At 39.4% G+C, this 22,034-nt stretch overlaps 1 protein-coding gene across 2 annotated transcripts in view; it reads right to left on the minus strand.

Moving 5' to 3' along the window:
* LOC132265059 (complexin) overlaps positions 1-21,633 on the minus strand; it is a 98,394-nt gene extending 76,761 nt beyond the window's left edge. Inside the window, exons 1-2 of one of the 2 annotated variants that reach the window (XM_059765505.1) lie at positions 21,464-21,633; positions 9,084-9,161 (exon numbers count right to left, since the gene is read on the minus strand). The gene's annotated coding sequence lies outside the window, so the exon portion shown is untranslated. Of the gene's footprint in view, positions 1-9,083; positions 9,162-21,215; positions 21,343-21,463 lie in introns of those variants that run through there. The other variant, XM_059765504.1, reaches the window with a different exon arrangement.
* Between the last annotated feature and the right edge of the window lie 401 nt (positions 21,634-22,034).

Genomic DNA, 22,034 nt, shown 5'->3' on the forward strand with positions numbered 1-22,034 from the left:
AAAAATATCTCTTAATCTTCAGTCCTGGCAGTCAAAGTGGGATGAATGACAAGGAAAGTTTTTCAGCTTTGCCGCAATAATAATATCCCCAAGAAGAACTTTTCCCCCCATAAATCCGCGCACACTTTGCAAACCAATTCCAAATGGATATTCAATTGAACTCTCTCTCTCTCTCTCTGACTATTGACTCGCAAACAGTGTTAATGTCTCTCATTATGACAATAAAATCCAAAAATCATAGTGTTAAGCAAGGAAACTTCTTATAGAAACTTTGGTGGAAAGTTTGTGCAACTTGCATCACTGCAAGCAATATATATTGAAATAGAAAAAGCAAAGTTTTAGTCTTAGAATCTTGCTAAACTTTCTGGATTAATGATCATTATTAAAAAAAAAAACAAGAAATTTTCATTCTTTAGCCAAGCTTAAGCAATGACACACGAATACAAGCACAAATATGACTTTAAATTGCGCTTTTTCCCCTGTTTGGAAGAAAATCTAGTTAAGAGTTTTTACTCAATTGACAAGTTCTTAATAAAGTGAGGTTTTACGTTCAAACAAAGCGTCGAGTGTCCGTAAGAAGTTGTTTCATGAACGTCGCAGTGAAATCAATACGAGCCAATAATAGAATGCTTAATCGCATAAGAACTTTGCGGCTTCACAATTGATTTCATTCACGCTGAACCTGCTAAAACCTTTGTCAGCCACTTTTTTGAGCCACTAAAATGCCCGTTTTTTGCCCTTCCACACACCCTTCGAGACTCTCTGATTCCTTCTCACCACCATCGCTTGGCCAGATATTTTAATCTGTATAAACACACACACACACACACACTCGAGAGCAATAATCAGAGGGCGAATCTGGAGCTTTTTCACCCACCAGACAGTCTCTCCTCCTGGAAGTGACATTTTCAATTTCCCTATTATGACGCATGATTTTCATTGAATGTTTTTAGCAGAGTGATTCAATTTGTGCGCTTGAAATAAATCCGTCCCTTTGATATCGCACAACTGACCTCTTTCTATTTAATCACGCTCAACGTTCACCACTTTTTCAAGTGGCCACCACACTCTTGCGCCCCCTTTTGGGGGGATGATTTGTGTAATTTTGTGGTGCTGGGGGGTGTGCAATTAATCATTTCGTGGCATGTTTTTTCTTTCCCCCGAAAGGGAGTTTCAACCCCAAAATCTGGCACAAATTCAATATTGATTTTGAAGGAATGGCCGCTGGTTAAGCACTGATAATGAATGCAATATTTGACGATGGAAAATCTATTGAATAAAGTGTTATTATTTTCACAGCAATTGAATTTGCTGTGCGAGAGAATCTGAGTGCCTCTTTTGCACTTGATGGATGGGCCGAAATCTCGGATGGGGTGTGATTTCTCAGACCAAGAGCCAAAGGGACAGGCAATGAGGGTATTTCGCCCTGGACACTTTCTGCGTGGATAACTTTCCGCCCACAGAAAGCCTCCTCACACACTGTCACTTAACTAACATTCCCAGTGCTCGCCGAGGCGTGGAATTTCCAAAGGACGGTCTGGGCTCGGGACCAGTGGAATGGTAATGTTGTTGACAGAGGACTGATTTTCACACGATGCACAAAGTTCGTTCCGACGCCATCAGAAAATCACAATTCCTCAAACAGAAGCAAACACCACAAGGGGTGAATAAAAAAGCTGCAAATGACCGATTTTGCATTGAATGACAGATAATACAGAGTCTTTCAATGTTTTCTGCTTAACAATTCAACCAGCGAGTCATTTATTCACCCCTCAATGGAATACATATGGAGACAACGCGTCCAAATTCAGTAAATAAATCGTCCTGGAGCAGTGTTGAATGCTCTGTGTGTGTGTGGAAAACTGTGAGAAATTGTGGACGAGGGTGGGAATTTTAAAGTTTTTTAATGCATAGCAGAATTTGTGTTCTTCCCATTCAACTTTTCCGCCATCCACTTTCCTGTTGCCAGCCTTTTTACAGCCCACCCCCACACACACACTCCACCCCATCATCTCCTCCCCACATTGTTGGTGCGGATAAGCAGGACATGCAACCGAGAGCTGTGCAGAAAAAAATCCACTATACGGACAACTAGTGGTACGAGAGGCAAAATTGTGGAAACATCTGGCTGCGGTTGAATCGATTTTTATGGTTGTGTGGGCAAAAAGTTTTCATTTTCCGCTCTCACTCAGCCTCTCTGTCTCACTTTCTGCCTGCCGAAAAGCTTTCAGGAAGTTCCAGAGTGGAGCATAATCAAAGATTGAATTTTTTCCCCGCTCTCCCGCCCCCAAAAACGGGAGGGGTGGGGAAGGGAAACCCCAACACAAGAGGGGGTGGCAGAAGGCAAAGAGAGACGCTCGTGTCTAAAATATTGATTCATCAAATTTAGATAAGAAATTTACCATTCAGCTATTTGTGCTTACATTAACTTGTGTTTTTAATAATCGACAAACAAAAAGGCGCTCTCACGCTCTTCCAGACATCGGTTGAAGACGGCAGGAGTTTGTTTACACTGTAAGCACATTCAATAAAAACTTTATTATTGTGCAAAAACACCGACAAATTGGTGCTTCTTTGCTCTCATCCTTTTTGCCCCGTAACACTAACAAGCTCACACAGAGCACGCCGGCCAAGTGGAAAAAAGCTCCCCTGGTGAAGGGGGGGTGGGGGAGTGAGGAAATTGAGGGAAACAGGAGAGATGAAAGGGAAAATGTAGCAAAGCTCACCACTCATTTTGTCCGGCAATTTGTTTTGTGTAAATTTGAATAGCAATGAATATGAAATGAGAAATGTAAATTATTATTTATGCTAATTATTATTCATTGCGATACAGTCCATTCTCTTGTCACCGCCTGGAAAAAAGCTCCCACGCGAATTGACTGCGAAAAGCTTCTCTCAACTTCTTCGCAAATTTCACACCTTTGATATTTGATATACTCATCTGTCTCATGATTGAATAAGAGGATAATGTGTTTGAATTTCAGCTCTTGAAAAAGCTCAAAGTCAAGCACATTTGGCAGAGAATTTGTGACGTCAATCTGTGCCAAATGTCGTCACTGCAACGCTCGCATTCTAATTTTAAATCCATCCTTTGCGGAAAGATTGCTGATAAGTCCAGAATGCTTCGGGCAGTTTGGAGGATTTCTGAATAAATTACTCTGGGGGGGTGGGAAAATGTCCGAAACAGGCGAGTGTGGAACATCGAACTTAGTGAAATATTTAGTTGAATACCTGCCAAAGACTCACCAAAATGGTCTCAAATGATTTTTTTTCTCTGCAGAAATTCTTCCGCTCGACTTCACAGAAATTATTTCGCATATAGAGTATATATACGCTTTGGATCATCTCCTCACCTGAAATCACTCACTCGAAAGACATTCTGGGCTCGGCTAAAATCTCACTCTGCCTCTCTGCGGGTGAGGAAAATACCCATGAGAAGGCGTGGGTGGAGTGTGTGCTCAAGAAGAGCTCTTGTACAATGTGAATTGATCATCCCAAATGCCTCTTTCTCATCAAATCATCCTCTCGAGAGGTGGTGAAACATGCAAAATTCACAGCTCGATTGCAGAAATATCTTCAATTGCAGTGGAATTGTTTTTCCTGAAGTCAGCAAAGCAGGTGAAGGCGATTTTCCGTGTGGCTCTTTGTTTGACAACGTCATTGTGAAAATATCCGTGTTACCCTCGATGACTTCCGCTGAGCTATTATATGTCGCATGGAAAATTCATGCAAAACACACACAAACACACACACTCAACGCGTTGTAGACAGCGAAAAAACATTTCCACGGGGGCGCCGACGGGGGTTAATCCCATGAACTTGTGCGAACCGTGTGCAAAAGGAAGGAAATTGGCGTCGACTCGGATGAGATAAGCTGATTCTGTTTATATGCAAACAAATCTCGTCAATATTTGCCCGATATATAGGACTCTCGTGCCATTGTGTGTTGGTGTAAGCCAGCAGCTTTTCCCCATGTGAAGTCAATGGATGCTCTGCGGAGACTTTCACGGGGATCGTGCGAGAGATATTCACCAAAATTTAGGGGACCAAGAGTCAGCTCCAGAGAGTGAGGGCCAAATGGTAAATAGCATAGCTAGCTTTACACACAATTGACGAGCAATGATTAATTTTGGACTCTGTGGAATCCCAAAAGCTGACTTGTGCAAATAGATTCTACATTGAGATTATGTACACACTGCGAAGCTCTCTTAGTACTGCCAAACACTCGGACAAAAACACACAAACTTCGACTCTGCGGAATTTATGAGCCCAATTCCATGTTAAAGAGGATTTTTTTTTATTGTCTGAGACGTGGAATAAATTTAAGAAATTCGTTGAATAAGTAAACGCCATATGCTTTTGAAATGCCATCTTATTTATATATTTCAGAAATTTAATTAAAGCAGGACACAACACATTTGCCCCAATAGAATCTTTTCTCTCAGTGCAAAGTAAACACACTTGATATGAATTGAAGCCGATTTGGCAACTTCTGCACTCCCTCTCTTGATAATATTGTGGCAAATAACAGCTAAAATCACTCCCTTAGGAGGTATTTAATCATAAATGTCATACTCTGTATGAATTGAGATACACACACAGCAAATTACACAAGATTTTCCCAGATTTTCCATTCCTCGAGCATTGCTTTTTCAGCGGAATTGTTGCTCCGCAAGGCGAAGTATATATAGTGAATGTGCGGAAGAAAGTGTGCTCCAAGGCGCGCTTTTTGGCTGCTTTATCGCTCGAGTGCAATTAAATTCGCTTGAGAGGAAATTTTGCCGTATTCCATGTGTGTGTGTGTGTGTGTATTCTAGTTGACGATAAAATGCTCTTTGATATTATTCTCCAGTTTTAATTGGTTTTAATTACCGACGCACATAACATTTGCCAAGACTGTGCATTTTGAATCTAAATTTGCTAAATTATATGATTCGTGTTGTGATTTTGGCGGCAAAACACTTTTAATTAACTAAGCTCTAAATTAGGAGAAATTCCCCAAAATGTGTGCCAACGAAGTTTTGCTCATTCAATTTGCAATTTATATTGACAAATATCATTCAGGTCATTTCTTTCAGCTTAGATTTTCCCCCCCAAAAACTGCGCCATTCTTTTGTGCACAAGTTGCGTCATGGCGCAAAAAAAGGCACATTTGACACTTTGGCTGAATCTCTGAGCAAAAAGCTCTGCTGCATTTCAATAGCTTCAATGCTCTTCAGCACTGCTGCAGCAGCCGGAATTCATTTGGCATCTCATCTAAAAGTGATTTTTCAAAATGTGTCATTAATATGAAAACGTGTCTAATTGGACTGGAGCTTTCAGCGCCGTGCGCTCTATTGTTCGCGGGGTGTGTTTACGTGAACAAATTGATACGACATCAAATGGCAATGTTTTCCAATTGTTCCACATTGCGTACGTGCAAAATATTGTGGAGGTCGGAAAACAATGGCAAATGCGGAGCTTATATTACACACCTATGTTGTTCCGGTGATGCAAAAGCTCTCTCTCTCGCCCACAGAATGCTTTTTGCCTGGAATGTTTCAAGCGACAGAGGAAGTTTTATCTCACTGTTCATCCAACCATTTCTCTGGCACAGCAGAGGCACATTATATGTACATATATAGGCGAAGTGAGCAGAGCTGAAAATGAGTGTGCAGAATGAGAGGAAAGAACATGCGGATTGTTTTCTCCTATTCCGTTGATCTGTGCACAGAAAAAAAGGAAAACCGGCACTTTCAAAAGGAATCCTGGGGCTGAGAAAGAGAAGGAGGAAAAGTATCTCATGGAATTTCGCTAAGATGCGAAAGTTTGCATTGCCCGTGCTGAGAATTTTTCGCGTGAAAAATCTCCAAGTGGAAATTATTTAATTAAATTACAAGAACATTATTTTTTTTCTTTCTCTCTGCCAACTCCTCAAGGGACTTATTAAACTCTTTTCACCCCCCCCCAGGTTTTACCATCTCAACTTTTTCCCCCCTTTTCGGACACAGAAAAAAGGGAAAAAAGGTATAAAAAGAGCATGATAATATTTGCTCTTGTTGTAAAACATTTTTCTTTGAGTGGAAAATTATTTGAAAAGCTTCAAAAGTAAATTTCTTCATATAAACTTTGTATTCCGGCATTTTGTGAGTGAATCAAAAATAAATTAAACATTTTTTGCACTAAATATAAAGGATTAATTAAATTTATCAAGCTTGAAAAGAATATTTATCAAATCAAGAGATGATTTTTATTTTTTAAATTCATTTCTGTCATGCAATATTAAAGAATTTAATTATATTCGAGACAACATTATATATATTTTTAATGAAATAATCTCTTTGTTGTCCTCTTGTGTTATTAAATTGTCCAAATTTCTGCATATATGATAAATATGTGACGAATAAATTTCCCTGGAAGCTTTTGTCGCAAAGAAAGAATCTCGCCAAATTGAAAAATGCTCAATTTGAGCAATTTGCACATTTGATATCGTCAGTTAAAATCCTCCACTGAGAGCTTCTTTGTGGAAAATACCCGACAATTCCTCTACTTTTCGCTTAATTATTTCCTCCCGCGACATTTAAGAGGATTGTATAAATGATATCTCCTGAGACCTAATTAGTCCTCTCCGGTGCCTTGTGGCTTTGTGTGCCGAGAGGTATAAAAATAGATTGAGCGATATTAATTCGAGGGTGAACTCCGTCGTCTTCCCGAGTGGAGCGGGCGGTGTATAAACCCTAAGTGGAGCTTTCATAGTGGCACAGCCGAAAAATAGGCACACACACAAGCCACAGTAATGGACATAACTCGGATATTTATGGACTGTTGTCGGAGAGCTTTCGCCATGAGATTCCCGGGCTGAGAGGAGAACAACTAAAGAGACCAGAAGCTGAGCCAATGCGTGAAAATTGGGCAACATTTTGGTCAGTATTTTATTTACAAAATATCAGTAGATTTAACCCTTAATTTATAGTCTGAAGCGAAGCAAAAAATTATTGGAAAAACGAAAAATTTGAACAGAATTGTTGGCAAATGGAAATTATTTGTGTTTTGTGACTGTTTATTCTGTGGAAATTTATTAAGCGCAAAAACCACCAAATTTGATTTACAAGAATTTTTAACTAAAACCCAAACACTCAAAGTTTTTTTTTTTATAATTTTTGGATAAAAATGCTAGAAGTGATAGAGAAAATTGTGTATTTCTTAAACTCTTTCTTCGTGCTTTGAAGACGTAATTATAAGTAATTACAAAGGGAATGATTTCATCTTGACGAATGTTCTGTATTGGAAATCAAAGAGCATTTCTCCATTTTCAGCTCCACGGCGTATTTACTTGTGCGCCCCTTTTCCGGGTGTCGTTTTTTGCAAGCTCGCGCCCGAGTTTCTGACTGTCTTTCAAACCATCTGAATGCCCTATCATAAACAACAAATACACATTCTCACTAATTCCAACCCAGAGAGCTTTTATATTCATGTTTGCTCCTTGTGTGTGCTCTCCATTGTGCCGTGTGGCTCCACTCTGGGGCACATGTTTGGCCGTTGTTCGCACAGAGCAAAGTTTGCCAACAGTTTCGGGGGATTAAAAATGAAATTGTGACGAATGTGGGGGAGGGGGGCAGAGGAAAGGTGAAGGGTTGAGCAGCATCCTGCCAGACATTCAGGGTGGAAAATTACATTTCTCGGTGTCAAAAGTTGAGCTGCGCGAGAGATGAGTCCCGCGTGGTGTGGGTATAAAAATGAGAAACATCTCATTAACCCAGTACTTGACTTCATGACATGATACTCGCACTGTGTTTTCCACATAATGGCAATACATTTGCCCTCGCGCGCGAGCGGAAAAAGTTGAGGAGTTGCGCGAGGAAATGAAGTATTTTGCATTATGTCGGAAATAGAAGCTTTTTCACACCTCACGAACTTTCACCATACTTCATTTTACAAGCATTTTATTGTGCAAATTCTGTGGATTGTGATAAATAATGCATAACTCCACCCCGCACTTCTCCCTCTCACCCATCTCCCCTTTCACGAAGAGAACAGAGCTTTTTGTGCCGGATTAATTTCCCAGGAAAAATCTACGACATGGAATATAGTTAACTTTTGCAGCGCACTGCGTCTTATTAAAATATTAAACTTGATGACTTGGAGTAACTTTTCTTGCGTATTTGCATTTGAAAAAAAAATGTCCCCTAGATGTTGCGATGCAGGGTGGAAAAGTGAGCCAAAGGGATCATTTTATGCTTTTGCTCGTCACTTTGTGGAAATTCTCACTCGCACAACAATCGCAAGTAACTACCAATAAAGGACATGAAAACAGATGAACTTGTGATTAGACACGAGCTTAGAAAAGCACAGTTTCTCAATAGATTGAAGATAGGAATAATAGAGCAATTGTGGCCTGGCCCTTTGCTAATTAGTTTCCTTTATGCATGCCATTAATTCTCCAGCACAGAGATATATTGTGAAGTAATATCAGTTACAAAGCTTTGAGTATAATAAAGCATTTTAGAGCAAATGTGTCATATTTATCTCACAAAACGAGTATTGATTGAAGTGCTTTGATGAAACGTTGTCTATTTTGAAGAAGATAAAGCAGTCAATATTCCAAATGTATCGGGATTTGTAAAAAATTCAACCCTTAGCTTGAGAGATGGAAGAATTCAGGAAAGCATGAAAAGAGCTTCCAAGAAATCCTTTATCACGCTCAAGCTGCCTCAGAGAGAGTTTTTGTATTGAGCTTTTTTTCTCGTCTGTGTGCAGAAGCGAAAGCTTCAGAGGATATTTTGTTTTATGATTTGCCCACGTTCTTTCAGTTTTTGCCCTTCGGGCTGTATTTCGCTGGAATTAGCTGTTTGACTTCAATGTTGACACTTTAGTGCTTCTGTGAACTTGCACGACTTTCGCGACGTCAATAGTTTGTTTTTTCAATTAAATTGTATACATATAGCACTACAAAGTCAAGTGATCAAAATGTCACAGCAATATAATTAGGCATTTCTTGGCTTTATACTTTCTTTTACAGGTGTTTTGTGTGCTTCATTGGATGAGTTCCTTTCTTCGCAATACTGTTTAAACCATGAGAAGATAATTAAAATTCGTAAGCTCACCGAGAGAAGATTCTTTCCGGGAAATTAATTGAGTATCACCACCTCACAGGTCTGCCTTCAGCCCACGGAAAAGTGAACCTGCGGAAGAGAGAACATTTTTATGTGCGGGGATTTAGTATGAAATTATACGAAAACATTGCGGGGAGCACAGAAGAAAGCTCTCCTCGAGTGGGCGACAAGCGTCTAATCTTCTCCGCCTCGCGAGGCACTTCAGCACGTTTTGGGGCATTTTGCAAGAGGGAATCCTTCACATATGGAGGATGTTTAGATTTTGCGTCTTGTGTATTTGACTGAAACATCCTGGGAGAGAGTGATTCACTCCCTTTTCCCACTCACTTCACCACCCCCACAACCGACACATTTCACCTGGGACACGAAGAGGAAACCCGCCTCCCAGAGTTGGTGGACTTTATTAGTCGGCAAGATTTGAGATACAATTCGCATGACTGCCCCATCTGTGGAATGATGATTTTTCAATTAATCACGCAATCAAGTGGCCAGAGCGACATGAATTAATCAAAAAGCTAATTATGCCACCGGAATAATTAGTCATAACTTTGTGCGACACTTGATTTTGATACACGCAATTAAGATTGGATTGAGAGACTTTATCTCTGTCGACTGATCTCATCTCCCATCTATAGCCATGCCAGGGATCCAGTGCGGAAGCTGTTGCGGAATATGATTCAGATGTGTGCTCTGATATATTGTGCGCCAGCGAAAGGGGCGCCTTTTGCGGATGCGTGCGAAGGGGAGACAGACAAATGGGACACCGGAAGAGACATGAGGTGAAATCCAGGGGATCGTGGGCCAAACAGACTCTCCGGCATATGACAATGGATGGTGGCAAAACATAACTTTTAGGCGATGAGAAGTTATATTTTGCCCAAGGGCGAAATTGCCGAGGCCCGAACGTGCGATACAAGGAAGTGTTCGTGTGGATTGTGAAGATGAGACACAGGAAAATCTTCAATTTCCTCCATCTGCCTCTCTCTGTGTCATGCTCTGTTCCACTATACATATCCCCTTCAGAGCTTTGAAATCAAGGGGGAAATATTGAGAGTAGAAAAGCTCCAAAACTCAGCTGAAATCTATGCAAATAGAAGTGTTTCAATTAATTTCTAATGCTCTTTAATGGAAAACTCATATTTCCGACAACACTTTTCACTTCTCAATCTCGAAATGCATGGAAAATTCAAGATTCTGCCCACAAATTTCATCCCTTCCCCCCCTTTTGGCCACAAACAGAGAGAACAGAGAAGGGTTGACATATAAAAAAGATTAAATTTTTCCCTCCCCTTCGAGGTTTCTGGTCACATGAATTGATAATATTGGGCCACTTGTACGACTTTCTCCCTCTGGACTGGGTGAGAAATTTGCTGAATTATTCGCCTTGTCGACTGGGGCGGGTGGTGCTTTTATATATCAGCCTAACGCAATAAAGAAATAGAGCAAGTTTGGCGAGTTGTGGCCAGAACACACACACATAGTCGCAAGGAGGCGCAGCAGCCCCCACATGAAGGCCATTAGGTAAGTTGTGTGTGCGGTACTTTATTTATTCCTTCACATATCATTCACCTTGTGCGGGGCGCCATAAGGGTGAAAGGGCGCATAAAATGTCGGAATTCTTGAGGAACTCCGGAGGACGAGGCTGGCAAAAGAATTATCTTCATCTCCTTATTTATTTATACGGAATAACACTTTCGTTCGCACTTTCAGCATATTATGGCGTCACATTTTCCGGAGGGGCGCATGATATAAGAGCTCACCCAATGTGGAATGGAGACACGGAGTGGATTCGAAAAATTCCTTCTCCTCCTCACCCAAAACAAGACAAACAAGCCGAGGAAGAGAGAGAGAGAGAGTATTATAATTTTCCTGTGAATCTATTAACTCGACACTTGAGAAAAAGCTCCAGTTTTGCTTAATTGAATTAAATTGCTGGCGCATGTTGATTGCTGTGTAGAATCTTTCAATTCACTGCCATAACGCTTCTTGAGGGTGTTTCAAGGCTTTGGCGGGAAATTATTGAAAAGTTCTCGTACAGTATGAGCTCATCCTCTGTGTGAATTTTGCAAGAGATTAAACTTTAAACTATAAAGTTGACTCTTTGAACTTTTATGGGGTGACTCATTAATAAAAGATGAAGATGTTCTCGATAGCTTCTCTGCGTCTTCCTCAGCGCAAACACCGAATAATCATGCCCTCTATTGGCTGAGCTAAAGACCCTCTCTCTCTCTCTCAGGTGACAAAACCCTCGCGGTGGTATTTCATAACCCAGGAACATAAATTACGTGGATGGCAGTATAAGTGGGCGCACGGTGAGTGAATTGCGATGGAGCGCACAGCATCCTGGACAGCCTGAAGATAATGGTATATTGATTGAGTCATCATGTAAGGTCCGTCGACACTGGCTTCCCCCCATTATGCCATCGTCTTCGTCACCTCTTGCACGAGGCAGGAAAACAGACACCCTCTTCAATTCACCCCCTGGGAAAATGACTTTCAGCCATCCATTTTTCTCACCCTCGCATATCAGTCTTTTATTCACTTTCTATTTCAGTCTTCCGCAACACTACACAAAATCATCTTTTCACCCGGCGAAGCTGAAGCTTCGACGTTTTCTCTTGGAAGCTCAAATCCGTCAGATTGAAAAAAAAGACGTCGATTTTCCACCGAGACGAATCGATATGCGCGGGGAGAAAATGCAGATGATTTTAATCCCTCGTGGCAGTTTGTGAAGTGCATTGCGCCGCCAAAGCACTAATGGGGAGAGAGAGAGCTTTGAAACTTTTCCATATACCGCACCCAGAATTGCGAACGAAAGTCTCTGAAGGAGTTAAGCTACTTTTTAACCTCACAACTCATGCCATAGTTGGAAATGTTTAATATTTCAGAGAGTGTTGAGTTTCTCTAACCCGATGGCTTCTCAGTCATCTGTGACGTAATTCTGTCCAACTTTTGCCTTCGACACACATATAGATTTCAGACCATCTCTCGACAGTGAGAAGATAAGAGGATCTCCTGTCTCTCTCTCTCTCTCTCTTGACATGCTAAAAATGCAGGAAGTTGAGTAAAAGCACTAAAAGTCACCCTCGAGCGCCCGTGAGAGGAAATATGTGTGTGCGAAGAAGAGAAAAAGTCGAGTGTTGAAAATATAAGATGGGAAATAATGGGAAATTGTGTGTGCGATAATTTCAATAATAGAATTTTCTTCGGTGTTGCTGCAACAAATCACTCCCGGAGGTGAAAGAGCGGCTCCATCGGGAGCCAATTGTGCCATATACCTAATTTTGGCGAAGCGCTCTCGCACCTCCGATGGACATTTAAATTGCCCTCGTCTCACACTCCACACCCCCCCAATTGATTCACTCTCAAAGCACCCTCCTCAGTGTATTGGGTGGATAATTAGATGAGGGTGCGAGGGGAACAAGTGATCGGAAGCCCCAGAAACATGCAGCCAGGCAATCATTGGCATTACACATCCAGCAGCACATCATAAAGTGAACCACTCTCCCCAAAGAGCGGCTTTCCCTTCCACCAGGATCCTCTGCTATCGATCTCTACCCTTTCTTTCGCAGATAGATAAATTCTTTGGTCTAGAAATAATATTTACATTCAATTTCGCTCACTTTTGGACAAATTGTCATGAATTTTCATATGTTTTTTATACAAAAACCATTTGATTTTCTGTATTTTTACATGTTTTAATGTCAATATTAAGAGAAAAACTAAAACTCTTTATCTTTTTTGGAAAAAAAACTGATAAAATCTGCCTCATTCGCCCCTAACTAAGGCACAACGGGGCGAAAACCCCTCGATTTGCAGGAAAATCAAATTCTCGATACACTTTTTCTTATCATTGTCGCAATTATGTGAAAATATTAAAGTTATTACTTCCGTTTGATGATACACTCAACGGAGGGTGAAGTTCTGGGGTAAAATTGCCAACGAAAATTAGATTAATTCCCAATTTTCTCCAATTGCTGCCGGTGACACTGAGTGTAATGGGGTGAATGCAGAAACTCTCTGTCAAAGGAAATGTCCTGCCATGAAAAATGGTCTCGAGGATGGTAGAGGAAAAGCGATCGGTATCATTTTCCAAAAAAACGAAAATGACAATCGCAAATCAATGACAGTGACTGTACAGATTTTCCCTCTGTGTCGGGAGAAAAAAAAAGCTCACAATATGGAAAGAAGTGTCAGAAGAAAATTGACATAATTAATCAATGACCCAATTTTTATCCAACCCTTTTTCAACCCTTCCGGACTTTGTCTGCTAAAATGTCACTAGAGATGAATTACTAGAGACGTGAAAAGCTTAACAGTTTCAATTTTCCCCTTCACTCGAAAAAGTTAATTTTATCACCACCCCTCAAGGACACCGAGAGCTTTCAACTCAATGTGATTTCCCTTCACATCCGCGCGGAAAAGCTCATTTTGCATCGACAATCGAAAGAAAATAGCGCGCGCGATTGAAGACAAGGCATTGAGCATCCCCTCAATCATTTTCACGTTAATTATGGCACAAACAAACAGCCATAATTCATGTAATATTCAATTACACTGAGAATAGATGGGGAGCGAGCATTCAGTGCTTAACAGCACTGTCGAGAAGGTTCACCCAAAGCCATCTCCACCCCCGAGTAAGACAAAATTGCCTCGCTATTGAGCTGTGCCCCACAAAATATTAAGTGGAAACCACTTTTGGCATGCTTGAAATGGCGCAATAAACACACACACACACACACTCAATCGACAATTGATAGTCATTTGCTGCACAATAGCCTCGAAGCAAGTCTCGAAGAAAGTCTCGAAGTCAGAAGCAATCGAGGATGACGAGATGTGTCTTGTTGTATGATGGAAAAATTCATGCTGTCACTGTAAGTTTTCCACCGTCGACTCGTCATGTCTTTGTGCGGTGAAATGCTGTTATTCACCGTGGAAACCGGAAACGGACAACACTTGCACCGTGCAAGTTTTCCAACCCCTTCGCCAGCAGTCAAGAGGTCTTCAATGGGCGACAGACAGGGGGGAGGTGAATTTTCCATTACGAAACATGATCGATAGCATTGAAAGAAGTGTAATTAAGCAAGCTCAGTTATGCACAACTTTCCTATATACATAAATAAACATGACAAAATCACAAAGTTCTGGACGAGCGCAACTCCATTAGGAGTTGATTGAACTCAATTGAGAAAGTCAGGATAATTTCATGATTGACCCCATAAACTCTATATATCTGTCCCCTTGTCTTTTCTTTCACCCTCAAAAGTGGCATCACTATATATACGGCTCTCTCTTCAAGGGACATTAAGCACGAAGAAACTCCAATTTCTCAGCTTCCTCAACGACCCCTTTGCCATTCACTCCCTCCCCCACGCCCTCGCAAATGGTTGATTCGATTTGCCTGATGGTCAAAAACAAGAAAGGGATTTAGAGTCCAGCTCAACAGCCCAATTGAATCGATTGGCATGCGAAGTACTCGCAAAATTCTCTCTCTCTCTGTTTCCATTAAAAAGCAAAGTGAGTGGATTTCCCAACCACCCCCAAAATATATTCACCTCATCATCCCCCAATATGTCCGTCTTCCTCAGCTTACGTGCCAAGGATAACTCATTTTCCCATTTGTTTCCCAGTTTTCTTCCTCCATACGAGCAAACAGATGGACAACTAAATAGAACTCATTTATTATGGAGCTCATGGCAGAAGCAGTTGGAGATTCTCAATGGCAAATCCCCACGATTTGTGGTTTCAACCCCTTTTATTGATAAGCACAGACCTCTTGCTTTCTCCACCACAGCTCTATGGCCATACAACGATACAAAAGGACGCTTCCAGTGTCTTGTGGTGACACACAAGAAGTTTAAGCTTCAGCTAATTCATTATTTCGATTCCTTTGACGATTCTTTTTACCATATTCTGCACACAGCCTTTTCGAGGGGACAAAGGATAGTTTTGTTTCTCCCAAAAAATTCCATGCTATATAAGAGAGCTTTGAGATGAGCTTCAACATTGTGAAAATTCTCTATATACACAAAAGTTGAGAAGAAATGTTGAGAATTCCTTGCAAAATTGCACAAATTTCTGAAGACAATTTGAGAAAGAGGACCAAAAAAAAGCATTATTATGGACAAAAATGAGTGAATAGAGTAACAAAATTTCCATATCAAAGAATGTGAAATTGTTTCAGTAGCCGGAGAGAGAATCTATCGGAGGGAAAATTGCAAATTGAGCTGAAACGCCTGGCAGAGGAGGAGCTCCATATGCGGAGGAAATTACAAAGCCACAAAATCAATTTGCCCAGAAATGAATTACACTGGCAGATTGATCGATAAATTACTGATCGAATTACTTCGATACACTGTGGCGCGCCCAAAAAGGTTCAAAACTCCCGGCATCCGTATTTAAACTGACTCTATTTGGCCGATGATTCTCTGCGTTTGTTCCCTCTAATCATAACTCCCCCAAGGGGGAGATAATATGATCAGAAGTAGTGTACAATTCAATTTGAAGTATTTGGAAATGGAGGTGCTTGAATATTTTCAACATAATGCGCTCAAAACTTACTTACAAAAGAAATTATTGCAATATTTGGAGAGAAAAAATAGTTCTTTATATAATTTCGAGGTTATGTTATGAATTTAAGTTAAACTTTCTCACTATATAACCTCCAAAATCATTCATTCTGGAGCCTAAGCTGGCTTAATTCGCATTTAATGGCACAATCATAATGAAATCTGATGAAGATCACAAGTTTTCAATGTTAAACTCATGTTAATGTATGCAAAAGTTTGATCATAACCTCTAAAATATTGATTTAAGATATAAAATTGTCTGTTTTAAAAGGCGTTTCATTGATTTTTTAACTCTAAAATAGCAAATTTTAGCTCATTATCGATTAGTTTTACATTTAAAAGATTCCAAATAAGTTTCTTTCAAAAATTCATTTAGATATGTGAAGGTAATTTTAAGGTTAGTGATTGAAAATTGAATCACATCAAAATATCTTATGGAAAATTCAAATATTTCTAATACACTGTTTCTCACGTGAGTTTTCCCAAGCATGCAAGTAAAAAATTGGTGTATTTTTAGGAGAAAAACACCTAAATTTGAGCTTTTGACACTTTCGGCAGTTGGAAAAATAGATAAAGTTCCGAAAAATGGGAGGAAAACGCATGTTTTAAGCACTGCTGAAGTTGAGGAAGTGTCAGAAAGTGGTGTACACAGTTTATTATCTCCTCCTTGAATATCCCCTAAGACAGAATGGATAGAGTCTCATTATAGCAAATGGCTCCACAAGCGATTTCCCTTCACTACACGCCATGAATCATTGATCAGATGCAATTAGCTTGAGAACTAGCTCGGCGATCTGTGTGACTCGACTGCGAAAGATTAGTGAGTGATAGTCGATCGATGGGGGCATTTTGAAGCTCACTCGTTGTGACTTGTATTATATTAGCTGACGCTTTCCATATCACTCTTCCAATAACTACACATCGATTTCCCGGCGTGGCGGGATAAGTTAATTGATGGAATTCATGGTCAAAGAGTCCTCCCAGGGGTGGAAAAGCCTGAAGTATTTATTGAGTGAGCAACTATGAGGGATAATCATGTCCTTGACTGTCGAATTCCACCTGATTAATAGATACACTCAGATGAATTGACTGACCAAAAATCGAAACACCCCCCAAAAGCCCAGCTCTCGAGTGTGTTTTGTCATAAAAGTTGGCGCGGTCGTGATGGTGATTTTGGGCAATAGAGAGAGAGAGCAAAAGAGAGAGAGGCCAAGGATAATGTTGGGGAGCAGTAAAATGTTTGTAGATTGTGCCAGAGTGGCAAAAAAGGACGATTGCGACGCAGAGAACAACAAATGTGGAAGTTAATGCGGGTGGTTTACAAGGTGAAGGAGTGGAAGAAGTAATAAAGAAGAATTATTATTCGTATTGATCCGCAAGCCATTGAGGGATAATTTCATTTTATGACTCTGCAACAATCACACCTACAATTGCGCTTATTGTTGCCCAAGAGAACTTTCACAGGCTCTGGATGGTGTGCTTTGGCAAACCCAATTTCCACGATCAATTGGCCAATTGGCGTTTCGTCCTTTCTCAAAATTTCCACATTCAATCCACCCTAGCAGTGTGAACTATATATATTCCTATCTGCATTTTGTTAATTAATAAACATTGTGGATGTTATTCCATTTTCCCAATTATTGTACAATGCCAAATATCCACTTTCAAATGCTATTCCAGAAACATTCTTTGATGTGGCGCCCCCGAATTGTGAAAGCTCATCGGCCACAGATATGAAATTCATCCCTCAAAAGCATACTTTCAGCCGAAGGACGGGGTCAATTCCATGTCAGCTCTTCGGTTCCACTCTATGAGAGCCATTATATATGATCCACAGATTTTTACTTATCATCTTCCCGAGCGCAAAAAAAGCGTAAAGTGGGTTTTCCATTCGAAACATCCCCCCATGAAATTCAACAAACACAACCTTTTCATAAAGCTTGTTTATCCAACATGCTTGCGTATTGGACAGCACAGACTTACAGTCCTTATACATATTATTGACACATGATTGAGAGAATGTTTACTTTGCGAGCAAATTTGTTTATCAGACGCTGTGAGATAAGATGTGATATTTGAAGAAATTGATAGTGACACAAATTATTCGTGCAATTGTGTGAAATAATGACAAAATCTCTGTCATTAACTGACAGCGAAGATGATTGTGGAATTCACAAATCGACGGGTGAATCGAAAACTATGAAAAGCCAAAAACACAATTTTTCAGCAGAGCGATTTCAAGATTTCGCTTCAATATCGCTGCAAAATTTGCCAAATTTATCTTAAAAAGCCTTCAAATCGTCCGTTAAAGTGTAAATATTGCTCTGAATTTATGATTTTATAAATATTTTAGTTGATTTTATCGGTATTTATTGGAAATTTTGACTAAAATATGCCAAAATTAATGGAAAATCTGAAAATTTATATTTTTCAAAATCTCTTTTTATTACTCTTCGAGTCGATTTTATTGAAAATAGTTCTAAAAATCAATTTTACATACTTTACTTGAACTTTTTTTTAAAGTTCTCAAGCAAAAAAAATTAAAAAGATATGAAAAATATTCATTCAAATTCTAAAAAACATTTAAGAATACTTTTGAGAATCTGTAATTATTTTCAGAAAAGGCGTTTTATGCGTTTGACTGCAATTTTTGAGATATTTTTCTTGGGGAAAAATTCTTCAGCGTAAATAATGAAAATTCGACTTTTCATTCGTAAAACATGACAATTTTTTTCCATTTGTGCTTTTTAGATAAATAAGATTTTTTCTATTGTCTCATAAGATACAAATCTCAAAATTTTTGTACAGAAAGAACAAATAAAAGGCTTTTCAAAAATACATAAAACGTAAACTATGATAAATCGACTTTTCATAGTTTTCCATTCACCCGTCGAAATATTCATCAAAAATTAGTGAAGACAAAGAAAGACTAAACACAAAAAAACTCACACGCATGCAAAATAACATGACACAGAATGTTTGAACAAACAATAATATCTGCTTACAATAAAACAACAATGTGATGTGGAAAATTTTTCAGACATGAATAATTCCAATTATGCGCAGCATTAAATATCATAAAATAGTGAGTGTTGTGTGCAAATGGCTGAAAGTAGTAACGCCAGAATAATGCCGATAATCTCAGCAAAGCCGTCCAAAAAATACGATGCATGTTTTAAAACCTGGGATCGTTATGATGATTGAAGCGTATTTCGGAATTTCGGTGAATTGGAATAATTTTTTTTTCACCGTTTTAAATTAAACCCACACTCAAGACAGAACCATCAAATTGGTGGATTAAAATGAAAATGTTTCCCATTAATTCCGCTACACTCATTACGAATGAAATTGATATTTTCCACCATCGCGCATTTTGTCGCGATTAACCATGCAATGTCGGCTCATGTGTGTGTGTCGTTTTTGTCCTGTGCAAATTGTGCCGCGGCGGTTGTTGGTTCGGCGTTGTCATGGAAAGGTGAAATTGATAAAAATTGAATAAATGACTATTGGGGTATCGATGATTGCAAATGCCGCAGACATTTATCACGCGCGTGGGTGGAGAAATACACTCACGAAGCGAATGGATAACGCAGCGGTGCCTAATAATTAATACGAATTACCAAGAATGTCTAGAATGAATATTTGATTTTCCCTGAAGAGCATAATGTAGAATTTCGCAGAATTCCACGAGAAAATTCCGCGGAATGCAATTTACCGAGAGGAAATTTCAAGCTCTGCCAATCAGTTAATTAGAGTGTTCAGTTATTGATCTTCAAAAGCGATACTCGTGAATATTTCATACACATGAATTTAATGAATTCCTGAGAAAATAAAATAACTTTTCGTAAGCTTAAATACACATAATGAGGATATTATATATTTATAATATTGTACATATTTAGACTAGAATCTATAACATTGAGTTTCACTGCTTGAAGCAAAGAAAAATTGACATTTTCTATTAATAAAACTTTATTCTTATTTAGTGAAAATGGATCGCAAAAAAATTGAAAATGTCAGAAAACAAATTTAGATAAAATGAAAAATTTAGTCTTAATATCGCTTTGAAATTCACTGATTTCACCTCAAGTTTAGCTAATTTTTCAATAAAATGATAATATTTCTCTTAATTAATTATTGTAAATAACCTCCAGTTTATTAAATATCTATTTTTTAATATATTTCAGCTAAACTATGACAAACAAATATTAAATACTAGATAGAAAAAGTCAAGGGGGCAGTCATTCGCAAGTTGAGACCATTAATTTTCAGATTATTTAATCATTTTTTTTATTATTATTTGTGATTATTAATCAAACTTTGATTATTTCATACAAAATTCTGATTATTCTTAATTAATTTCTGAATATTTCATTAAAAATTGATTTTTTCGTAAAAATTCTGATTATTTTTTGGTCATTTCTGAATATTTAATCAAAATTTGAATATAATTGAAAAATTGTGAATATTCAGAATATCCTGATTCATTGATTGAAAATAATCATTTTTTTATTATTTAATTCAAAATTTGATTATTTTTCCTATTTTTACATAGGAAAATAATCATTTTTTGATTATTTTACTGAAATAATTGATTATTTGATTGAGAACATTAAGTTTGAAAAAAGTCGATTTTACTTGTTTTTCATTTAAATCAAAGAGATTCTTAATTTTCCACTCAACTCTTATTCAATATTTACTTAAAAGTTGATATTTCATAGTTTACGACGTAAGAAATGTTAATAAATCTTTATAATTTATTTCAGTTTCAGAATGATCAAAAAACAAAGAGCTTTCCGAGTGTCTTTCAGATAGATTTTATCTGCTAAAATGTCTGTGATCGTGGGCGGTTTGCGTGCAAACAGGTGAAAGCGTCGTGAAAGTGAATTTCCGTGGGGTGAAGAAAAGCCCAGCGGAGAGCTTTGGCAGCGCACAATAAAGTGGGGGCAATGATGTGCAGGTGAAGAGTTCAATGTGGCATCATTTGTCATGCAGGAGCTTCATTTTTGCCGCAAATTCGCTCCTGCGTCGCGCAATGTCAAGTGTTCACACCGGTCAGAATCACATGGCGCGTTCGCAGGCGAACTAATTGACTCTCCATCGGCGTGTGATAAAAGTTGCGCGCCATTGCAGGTGATGTTTAATTGAATTATAGGAAAAATTGGAGCTTTGTGTGTGAGAGTCTGCTGTGTGTCGAATGGGGTGAATTTCTCACATTTATCTCACATACTCACGGACAAAGTTCCTCTGCTCTCTCAGGTCAGACACTTTGTACCAATATCGCAGAACATATAACTCAATTCAACTGATTGCAGAGGGAAGAAAAAGAGCCACAAAAGTGATGCTTTTGGGGGGTGAGTTTGGGGTGAAGGGAAAAATCGTGGCTCAGAGTAATTCAAGTAAACTCGATGTCTCTCTTCAGTATGTGTTTATTGTCGGTGTGCAATGTCTCTTTGCGGACAAACGACAAACATTTACATCGGACAGTCAAAACAGCTGAACATAAAACCAATCAAGGAATTTAAACATCGATACATGACATTGAGGAACATACCGTGTGCTGTGTCAAGTGTCTCGTGAGAGATTAATTGGGAGCCTCTCTGCGAGGGAGGAAGAAAGAATGGCCTGTGCGAGACTTTCGGGCGGGATTGTTGGTTGGTAATCGACTGTTTCACGTACAATTCACAACTGCCAACTCCCGAAAACCGATGAGAAACACTCCAATGACGTAATTCACGCACGCGCGCGCCCACAGGCGAAACGACACTTTCTCTACTGGTTCTCCGAATAGGAAAATTTTACCTTATCTATTGCCCTCTCGCTCGCTGACTTTTCCCACAATTTCCACGCACACAATCGCAGGATAAACGGAATTTGAGCAAAATTCAAGCAGGCGGACAAGAGGAATTTTGCAGTGATTTGACGTGTTTTTACTGCGTTTTATCTCGCAATGACAGCACTGTTTTTTTCCTCTCTCTTTTTTCGCCCCTGTCAAAAGCGCACGGCGAACACCAAGCAAATGAACACACGCAAAGACGGCTGGACAGATGTAACAATGTGAGCGCCACTCACACACAAGTCGACGGCTCTCGTGTGGCGGCGGCGGCTGTGGATGCGCCAGAAAACTATGCAACAGCGACGATCACACTATATCGAAATCAAAACACCACGCAAAAGGATCGCCGTGGCCGCGAGAGTGACAAGATTGCGGGCCGTTTGACGTTTCGCAGCGCCCCAAACGGCGGGTGTGCGACAGGCGCTCTTGCTTCCCCTTAATGCGGAAAAGAGAGAGAGCGGGATGGCGCGTGTCACCCTTCCCCAATGGAGAAATACGGGGCCAATTGATTGCACACACCAGAGAGGCTGCAAAACT

The sequence above is a fragment of the Phlebotomus argentipes genome, unplaced genomic scaffold (genome assembly GCF_947086385.1).
Source record: "Phlebotomus argentipes unplaced genomic scaffold, Phlebotomus argentipes genome assembly contig_2, whole genome shotgun sequence".
Taxonomy (NCBI): domain Eukaryota; kingdom Metazoa; phylum Arthropoda; class Insecta; order Diptera; family Psychodidae; genus Phlebotomus; species Phlebotomus argentipes.